General features: G+C 41.1%; 1 long non-coding RNA gene across 1 annotated transcript; it reads right to left on the bottom strand.

The window, feature by feature from the left end:
- Positions 1–8,794: 8,794 nt before the first annotated feature.
- Positions 8,795–10,051, bottom strand: LOC311434844. The gene is made up of 3 exons (XR_014691766.1): positions 9,873–10,051; positions 9,731–9,789; positions 8,795–9,639 (listed from the first exon to the last, which is right to left on the bottom strand). It is a non-coding gene; the product is annotated as an uncharacterized lncRNA (long non-coding RNA).
- Between the last annotated feature and the right edge of the window lie 186 nt (positions 10,052–10,237).

Raw genomic sequence — 10,237 nt, 5'->3', positions numbered from 1 at the left:
TCATTTAAAACTTGAGGTGCTGTAACAGACGGAAACTCTTGCTATGGTAGAGGTGATAAATATGCAGGACAATCTTGGTGACAGGAATATTTTTGAGGTTAATCTCAGGAACTGGAGAGCTGTGGGCAGGGTGGAGAGGCAGGGATACCCTGGGGACCTCTGATCTTCCTAGTGTGGGCTTTCATACCCGTGTGCATTCCTGCCATGAAACAGAGTCCTCCTGAGGCACCACCAGGATTATCTGGGCCTCTGCTTCTTGTTGCTCAGCTGTCACAGAGGTGATCCTACTAGAGTTATGAACCTAAGGAGGTGCAGGGTGAGTCCATGAATAATGGTCCTCCAAGGGGGCTGTGGAGCTGAGGGCTGACTGCAAGGGATGACAGCCCACAAAGCATGATAGGGGGAGGAACAGATGCCTGAGGAGATGACTGGAGACTGCAGTGGCACCGATGCTGCCATATGACAGGTGTGATAGGAAAAAGAAGCTGTGACTGGCTGAGTATTGAATTTCACTTTTTTATTAATATTACATATAACTCTGAGATTATTTTCAAACCATGAGTTGATTAATTATATTCTCTTCCTACATAAATTTTCCCCTGTAATTTCAAAGAAAAATGTTATCCTTGGTTCTTCCTCTTAAAAAGTGCCACTGCATAAAGCTCTTTGTGCAAATTGGCTGTGGCAGTTGCATTTTAAAGCAGATGTATGATTCTTACACACATGTACAGAAAAATTGTCAGTCAGTGTGAATGGCTGCAATCTGATTTACCGTACCGAGTCTCTGGTCTCCAGCTATTAAATTGCCTCTGAAGACTTCAGGCCAACAGGTTTTCTTTTCAAGCTTTTCATTAAAATTCCCATCTTCCCAGGTTCCTGCAAGCCCTGCTTTCTCCCCAGGGATACACTCAGTGGTGAATGACACTACTCTTTTACTGCTAAGTAGAATATGAGCAAGATGGAGACTCATCCTGCCAAACCAGGGCACTTCAGAGAGCCCTCGTTCAATGCACTGGTCAAGTCCTCCATCTGCCCATCACTTTCCCAACCTTTAATGTTGCTTGTGAGGAAATGACATTATACTGGATAAAAAGCTTTCAGGACAGAAGGTTCTTCTTTCACTTCCCTGTGAAGCAAGAGGCACTCTTTCTGCTCTGATAACTAAAAGTATATATGCTACTGCACATGCAGACTTGTTGCTGTTGCTGTTTGTAGTGCAAAACCTGATTTTGGATTACTGCAACATCTTGTGTTCTGGTGATGAAGCAGAGCAAAGCCTGCCAGTCCATTTATTGTGGAGTAAGAACATGTTGGGTTGAAGCGAATTTTTATACATGAGCAAACACGGGACTGGATGCCAGGCATACCTGTGCCCTGTTACTGACTCCTCAGAAGGTCCTGAGAAAGTCATCAAGTCTACATCTGCTCCTCCCCTCTGTACATATGGAGGCTGCACCACTTCTGTCCCTAACCGGGGAGTGGTGTGAGCTAATTAATAAATATTTGTAAAGTGCTTTGAAGATGAAGCCTGCTACATCTTATAATTACCTGATACAGGCCAGATCCCAGAGGAGTGCTCCAGATGGCTGGTGCTCCATCGGTCACCCCTGCTGCTGCTGCGGCTGGTACGGGGAGTGATCCTCTGCTCCACTGGTGTGGCAGATGGGGAGCCCCAGGGGGATGCACGTGGCATTTTCTTGGAAGTGAGATTTTACTTTTCTAAATGAAAATAATTTTGTTATCTCTGCGAAACTGGATGTTTGAAGTCTGTCCATTTCCCTTTGATCTGCACTGCCTTGCTTTCTTCATTTGCAGACAGACCACTGGGCTGAAAGGAGCACAGGAGAGGGGGCAGGTGGAAGGAAAGGGGCACTGCCTATCCCAGCCCTGTTTATCCTGTGATAGAGGTCTTATGGAGAAGCTGATCTCCTCAGCTACCTTGTTGCAAAAAGCCAGGAGGGATTTCTGGGTTATTTCACTTGCCTTTTTAACTTTAACAACATCAGTTGTGTAGCATTTAAAATGGAATAAAAACCTGTGGATGCAGAATATATCGTGTACAATACAACAAATTGCCTGAGCACGTGGAGCCTGGCTCAAGTTTCTTTCTGGCTTCCGTATTATTTATTCTGCCATACCAAGACTCCTCACCACAACTGCAATTGCTGTAGCAATACTCTTGTTTATTTATTTATTTACCTATTGCTTTAGCTTTTAAATCTATCTCTTAGTGAGCTATCTGTGATGCCCAGAAGGAAAAGAATCAGGTTGTATAAAATCCGAGGGACTGCATTCTGTGATCAATGTGTTTCATAAGAAAGGTATTCAGGAAACTCGGGCAGAAAAGTTGGGAAAGGATTCTGAGAAAAGCCTAGGGGATGATTAGAGAAAACATCCCCTCTGGGAGGTTAATCTGTTGGGTTTTCCAAGACAGAAGGTTAAAGCGTGGCTTGAACAGTCTGATCATGGCAGTCATTTAATTTTCAGGCTCTGCAGTACAGATGTGCACAGAGGTGTCTTTCTGAGAGCTGAGGTGAACCACACTGGAGAAGGGCCAATTTCTCATCCTGACAACACAGGAGGCTCAACCAGATGCAGACCTATGGTCTGGTCCACCTTCAACCAGGTGGGCATCCATGAGACAAAAAGTGCCAAGATCTGGAAGTTACAACTGGTATGGTTTATATTAATAATATTTTAATATATTATATATTATATATATAATATATACTATATTTTTTATAATTAATATTATTAAGTAGGTTTATTACAATGAGGGTAATCAAAAATAGGAATGATATAAAAGGAACATGGTGAATTCTGTCCCATTGTAGACTGGAAAATCTAGGCAGGCTATTTATGTTTTAGCATCATGTCTGGTCACACAATAGTGAATCTGAGGAAGTCCTTTGTCTGTTGGTAAATCAGAGGCCAATTTATATTATTTGGATACATTCTTTATGGATCCATCTAAATGAATCCTTGTGCTGTTGGTTCCTGTGAAAAGACCCCCAGCCTTTGGGTGAAACTCAGTAAGCACCAAAACTATGTGGGTCAGCAAACTGCAAACACCGGTAAGAAATGTTGCAGCAGTCTGGACTGTCTGTAAATATTTGCAGAGAAATATGAATGGGACTGGGAAGCTGTTTTCTTCAGTGTTTCAGGAGCTGACATGAACTGGAGTCTTATATGTTCTGGGAGATGTGCCCTCCCCAGCAAAGTTGCAGGCATGGTTTCGTCTTTCTGTGCTTTCCTCCTGCATGGCCCCATGTACACATCTGGGCCCAAACACTGAATCTGAGCCCAGGAAATGTGCAATAATAGCTAAAATAGCTAAATCTCTGATCCAGCTCATGGATCAGAGAGCAATGATGACTAGCAAGAGCAAAGATTGAACTTAAGGAGAGTCACTCTGGATGTGAAACAAAAAAAGAGCAGGGCACAGACACTGGAAGTAACCAGAGAATGCTGGGGCAGCTGTGCGACCTCCATGCCCTCCTGCATCACATGTGAGCTTGGCTTCCCTTTCAAGCTGAGAATTTGCATCTTGTTTCTGATCAGCCCTCAAAGCCAGTCTCTTCTGTTGCTGGTTACAGGACTCAGCAAGCTCTTTTTTGCCTGTGTTATGCTTTGCACTGAGGGAGGACTTCATGTAAACATGCAAAAATAACTCATTATCCTTTGCTAGGGTTTTCATTAGAGCTCGCCTTTGTACAGCCTGCAGAAAGGTTAGGCTGCCTGATTTATAGGGTCCACCACCTCTTGTACTGACCAGTATTGTCTCATTATTTCCCTGCACTCTCTTGGGTTTGACTCATGGTTTACTGTCTTGGATAGACTGGAAAAAAGACCAATCTCCACATTCATATGTCAGAGTACTCTACCGAAATATTTATTACACACTGTGTGTATAGGTGTGTATATGTATATTTTTATTCATCTGTGTCTATACATAGGGGACTCCCTTTGCTCATGCACTTTTATAAATGGTCTCATCCTGAAGACATATCAAAAAAAGGCCTGGTGTAAAACTTCTCCCTGATAAATTCCAGACCATCTCTCTGCTACCAAGAGTACCTTTTTGTGCATGTATATGCTAACACAGTTTATCGTTTTGATCTTCTCCTTCCAGACCAAAACTTTCCTTCCAACCCTCTCCCCTTCCCAGGGTTAAGTACACTTCCAAATGAGGCCATCAGTTTGCAGATCTCTTTTTTCAGAGAACCTACCTACCTGCCAAACATTATACCCAATATTTTAGTTTCTCTGGCTTTTATCATTCTTTCTAACATCTGCTACAGACAATTAAATTGTCTGCTTAAGTATGCTTTTTGTGGCCTTGTTGCTCTGTTAATTTTACCTTCACAGGCCACAATAATGCAATTAACATCAGATCCCATCTATGCTGATGCAGCTCCTTGTGGCTCCATCTTCTTCCCCAGCCTGATAAGTAACAGAAAGGATTTCTTGGTGGAAAGAAATTTCTTGAGTCAGATTAAATGCAAGGAATGGGGAACTTCCACCTGGAGGCAGGGGCTCTAGCTTTATTATCTGCCCACCAAAGCTGTGCTTGAGGCTATACATAATAAAGAAACTCCAGTGACCTTCTTCATGAAGGGCTTAGGCTGGGGTTGGTTTTGGTGCTAATATTTTTTGTCGTCTTCTTTGCCACCAGTGCTCCATAGCAGGGACACAAGGCTCCAGTTTCAGAAGTGAAGAGAAACTTTTTCAGCAGCTGTCTGTCCTCATTACAGCCTTAAGGTTGTCAGAGAAAGGGATTAGGGCTGTGTCATTTTCAGTTTTTGTTACCGTCTTCGTCAAGAAAATGAGTTGTCACAAAATCTCAGGGTCTGATCTCTTCTCATTAGGTGTGCTTCTCAGCCTGAGACTTGGAGGGGTTGAAATGAGAACCGAAATTGATGCAGAATGAGTGAGATCCCACTGGTGGCTACCCCAGTGGCAACCTGTGCATTACCAATTCCTGATCTTCCTGGAATTTAGAGATGTGCTTGGGAAAAAGGCGGCACCCATTCTGAGTTCAGGAGCCTCCAAATATTCCTTAGGGCAAGACATAAATGAATGCTATAAAAACTATCAAGCGAAAAGACAGCACTATGAATGAGAGTTTACCTCATTTGCATATAAACAATGTCTACCTGAGTGTGTGGACAGAGATATGAAAACACATCATTAAGCAGCTCCTTTGAAAAGGCAGTGGACAGATAACACGAGGTCTTAGTTATCACTAACTGAAGATGGGAACAGGGCCTTCAGTGTTAACAGCCCCTGGTTCCAAAAGCAATTCTTAAAACTCTGAGGCCACCTTTGTTTGGAAAAAGCAGTTATTTATCCAACAGCAGTGGTGTGTGGGAGAAGCTATCAGAGCCCAGTGCCTAGAAACCTGCAGCCCTACCTCTCAGGACTTGCTATATCACCTTTCATACATAAGAGGTTGTGCTCATTGTCACAGGGCTGTAACTAAATTGCTTATAACACCATCTGAGAGTAAAAAATGGTCAATCGGGGAGCTGATACTGGCATGAAGGTATATCTAAGCATTAAAAAATTTGCCACATATTTCAGAGGTATGTTTAGCTCTCAGCTGGCTTCATAGTATCTCAGGGATCCTTCCAGATGGAGCAGTGATAGGTCTTCAGTCATTTGTTTTCAATACTCTGATTGCAACCATAACCTGATTGGTGGGTATAAACAAGCCTTTTTAACTTCAGGTGTCTAAAACCTTAATCTGAATACATGCTGTAGCCTCACAGACTTCAGTCACGACAGCTATCAAGATATGAGTACACTTGCTCTTTTGAGATGTTAACACATGGATGCCTACACTGAGGTGTCAACTCAAAACTACATCTCACAGATCAAAACAAAGCTGTGTGATTTCTTAGTCTTTCCACAGAGTGATCAAAATGAGTTATCTTATTAAAAAAAAATTAGTATGACCTCTTGTATTAGTATGACTTCCTTCAATAATCCTTTCCCTTTGTTTTACCTGCATCCTTAGGGTGTTTATACTCCACTTTATGTTACTGTTAGCATGGTTAAGCTGATATCTTAAACATTCACCTATTGTTGAAACTTGTGTAAGGCCTGTTGTGGTTAATACCTTAGTAAAGCCTTTATCTGAGCAATACAGGAACTGATCAATGCTCCAGCAAGACCAGTGCAGCCACTGAACTTTCCAGCTTTCACAGCTGATTGCTGATGCTCTGCTTCCAGAGATTATTGCAAATTAAGCAAGAAAGAAGTCTCCACTCTTCCTTTTTCTCCTCAAGCCCTTTGCTAAGACCATGCTTACAGTAGGACCAACCAGAAGCAGTGTAAATATAGGTGCACTAAAACTAAACAAATTCCTAAGCCTCATCTATCACAAATGCTTCAGAGAACACCAGTAAAACAGACACTACAGCTCTATGAGTAATCGACTTCTGAACAATTTCCAGGTGATCTATGCAAGAAAATAAACCAAAAACTAATCCTGTAGATCAGGTATCACAAGGATCCAGCCTATGCCACTTTGGAAAGGATCCCTTCTGCTTTCAGAGTCATAGTCACTAACCTAATGGTACACTTAAAATATTTGAGGCACTGGGGTAAGTGCCTCAATTAGAGTAGGAAGAGTTATTATTTCAACATTTATACTGATCACCCTGCAATTGTAAAGCATGGCCTGTGTGGGAGGTCCTACACAGGGTTTTGAAAAGGAATAATTGAATATATATATATTTTTTTAAATCCAGATTGATCTGTTTAAGCCCTAATAGAAGTTATAGTCAGCAGTTTCTACAATGAAACATTGAAGAATCCATTTCCTTCTTGTATTTCTTTGGTTTCTATTTTTAGTATAAAAGTTCATTTTAGCAGGTAGGAAGGAATGTATATTTCTGTTTTGGCTATCATAGACCAAGTATTAAGGCTTCAAAAGTAAGAGCTTAAAAACATTAGTTTCTTGCCAAATCTTTAAGTCCAATAGACTGAATTTGAGGGCACTTCATCAAGGGGATTTTTTAGTGTACCTGTATTGATCATCTGACCATTGATAGGTTTTAAGTGAAGCTGAAGATTAGAGTTAAGGTTTACTTAAGGGTGGATAACAAAAGACGGATGAAAATCCTCTTAATCTTTTAGCCTTTGCAAACATCATCCCTCATTCCTGGTGCATATTCTGAAAAAGATGCAACACAGAACTGGAATCCTTATTCTTTACTTTTCAAATGTCCAGTTCTTAACCTAGGTTTTGTAATTTTGTAATGAGCACCAAAATTGTGAAGTATCACTTACACCCTTCAGATACAAGTGTTCATCAGCATCCAGTGAAATCAAGAAGATTCATCAATTAGCCAAAAAATATTTGCCCTTTCATTTTCAATATATGTACTTGGTTTCTACACAAACTACAGTCAGTATCTATGATGTATCTACTAAGGATATAATGAAAACCTTAGTAGAGTTGTCTGAAATTTGTTAATCCTAAGATTTCTAACAATAGCCCTGTGTACCACAGCAGAAATTTGGAATATCTCAAATCTTATTTTCTTATCCTCTTATATGAGTGCTGACACCATTATGAGCTAAAAATATGAAACAGGTGATAGTATCTGCTCTACAGTGCTTCACAATGGATCATGTGTCATTAATCATGTTTGACTGATTAGGTACCTCTGAGGTAGGTACCACAGAGAACCTGACAAGAAACCTATATTTTTGGGTTTATTTACCTTTCTCTCTCCTCCTCTTCCCATCCACCACCCCTAATTAAGCCTAAAAACGATAGCTGGGTAGCTGATACCTTCACTGAATATACTGACCTTCTTGACACGAATTGTGAACCGAGAGAAGGAAAGTAAATTTTATCCCCCAAAGCAAGTACTCCAAAACACTAGTTTTGAAAGACCTTCAGTGAAAAAGGTTAGCTGAGGAATTCAGCAATCAAATAAAAAAATTGCAATAAAAACAATGCACGCTACTACATACATATGTATGAATATATCCCAGGATGTAAAGAAACACCGAGAGGTAGCCTGCCTAGCAGGAAGAAACTTTCCCTAGATTTCACCATGGTCTGTTAGCTCAGTGATAACTGAAAACAGATGAGCAGTGCCTTCTCTGAGCATAAGACACCAGCCCTTGCTGACAGCATTTCCCACTTTGGGCAAGCAGGTTCTGAGAGCTACTCAGGCTTGCTTTTAGTGAGCCTACGACTGTGTTCATTCCTTGCTTGTGCTGTGAGCACATAAAGGTGTGACCCGTTCCCGTGCCAAAGCTAAAAGAGGTGAATCTCCTTGCTGACACCAGTCCTCTTCCTAGCTCAGCATACCATGAGATCCCCAACTAGCTGTCATGTCCTCTCCTGTTTCAAACATTTGTTTCTAAGTCCAAATTACAGTGTACCCTAAAAGTTGAGGTTGATTTTAGCTGCATCAGACAAAGTATTTCATTTTATTATTGTTATTTTTTTTTTATTTGAATTCACACCCATACAAATGTCCATACTTCTAGCTTGTCTGAGATTTTGTATTATAATGGTTTTGCAAGGCTATAATAATGTACTTTTTCTGACTTCCACCTTCAAATGCTTGACATCCTGCCCTCTGGAAAGAAAGGCCTGGCACAGTGAAGGACATCAGGTCCTTCCTACCATCTGACACAGGGGGCCAGGAGGGAATTCTGTTTCTGTTGGTGCAGCTTTGGCATGGGCAGAGCTGCAGTCATGTATGAGCACAAAGAGGAGCAGAATTGTTTCAGTGAGAAGCTCAGTACTTCACAACCTCAGACTTAATTTCCTTTGATTAATGCCTTCATTGTACTGAAGCAATCAATATGCCAGTCTGGGGGGAGAAGAAGGACAATTTTCCCTTCAACACAAAGACTTGGGAATGAACAATGACAAGTTCAGACTGATTGATCCAATAGAAACTTCCACCTTCCTCTAAATGCTGTCTTGCTTCACTGAGAACAAAGTGATATGCATGCACATAATTAATAAAGTTAATAGAGTTTAGTGCCATTCTTAATATTAAAAACAACTTATTTGTAGAGGTGAAATTCAATTCCTTACATTACTTCTGATACAGGTACATATCTTACACACTTGATTTTACCATGTTAACAAATGATTAAGAGCCAGTACCATCATACAATAATATGGTAATAAACATTTATGTGGGGTGCGTTATGGATATGAACTGCCACGTTAAGGTAGTGAAACAGTAGCTGAAGCCTAAGTTACACACGCAGGCACAGACGATATGAAAAGAAAAATGTGTTGGGAAAGATACTGCTTTTTCAAATGGAATTAATCTCACTGTGTATGTGTTATTACTTATACAACATAAATGATGATCTTGACAATGCAAAGCCCCCATCCTAGAATTATGTGTGCTTTCGCTGATTTACAAAAAATCCACAGAACCTCAACAGCTCCCATAGAGCCACTTGTAAGTACTGCACACTTTACAGCCTTTCTGATTAGACTGGCTCATGTCCACAGAGCTAATCCTGCTGAAGAGCCCTATCCCATCTTCAGCCAGCTTTTTCTTTGGGCCAACTCCCACTGGAAAATTGGAGTTCTCCAACAGGCCAAGAAGGGTAACAGATCCAAGCTGCAGATGAACCCATCTGGAACTAGAAGCACAGGAAGGAAAAAGACTCTCAAGAAATGCCTTACCAGCTACTCAGCTTCCCTTGGGGTGAGGTTACTTCTGCTGAAAATTACCTTAACAGAGTGATCTTGAGACAGATCTCCCTAGAAAACCTGGCCAAAACTATTAAGAACTGTAAGGATAAAAAAAACAGCATGAATTCCCCTAGTCCTAAATAGGGCTTGAACAGCTTTTGTCCAGTGACACCCCAAATACTTCAGAAAAACTCCTGCCCAAGTCAGCTCCTGCACATTGGAAACCACAGAGCAGTCTACAGTCCAGCACCAAGGGTGCTTCTCTCTAAGGTCTTTATTTCTTCCCTCTGCTCTGCTCTGCTGGATGTGACCTACTTAAAACCAGCTCCAGAGAGGAGGAGGGAAAGCTCATGTCAGCCATGCAAATTAGGTTGATTTATATTCTGATGCAATCAGCCACAATCACGAAATCCACTTAGCTGGGTGAGGACTCCAGCTACTTTGTTCAATTATGCAATTATCATATTCCATTTAATCCCCAAATCAATTCCTGTATTTAGAATTATTTAAGATGCTTCAGCAATTACACCCAATTAGGTTCTATCA

The sequence above is a fragment of the Aythya ferina genome (genome assembly GCF_964211825.1).
Source record: "Aythya ferina genome assembly, chromosome: 3".
NCBI lineage: Eukaryota > Metazoa > Chordata > Aves > Anseriformes > Anatidae > Aythya > Aythya ferina.
Note: the sequence above shows the minus strand (reverse complement) of the source record. Positions and strands in the feature narration are given on the sequence as shown.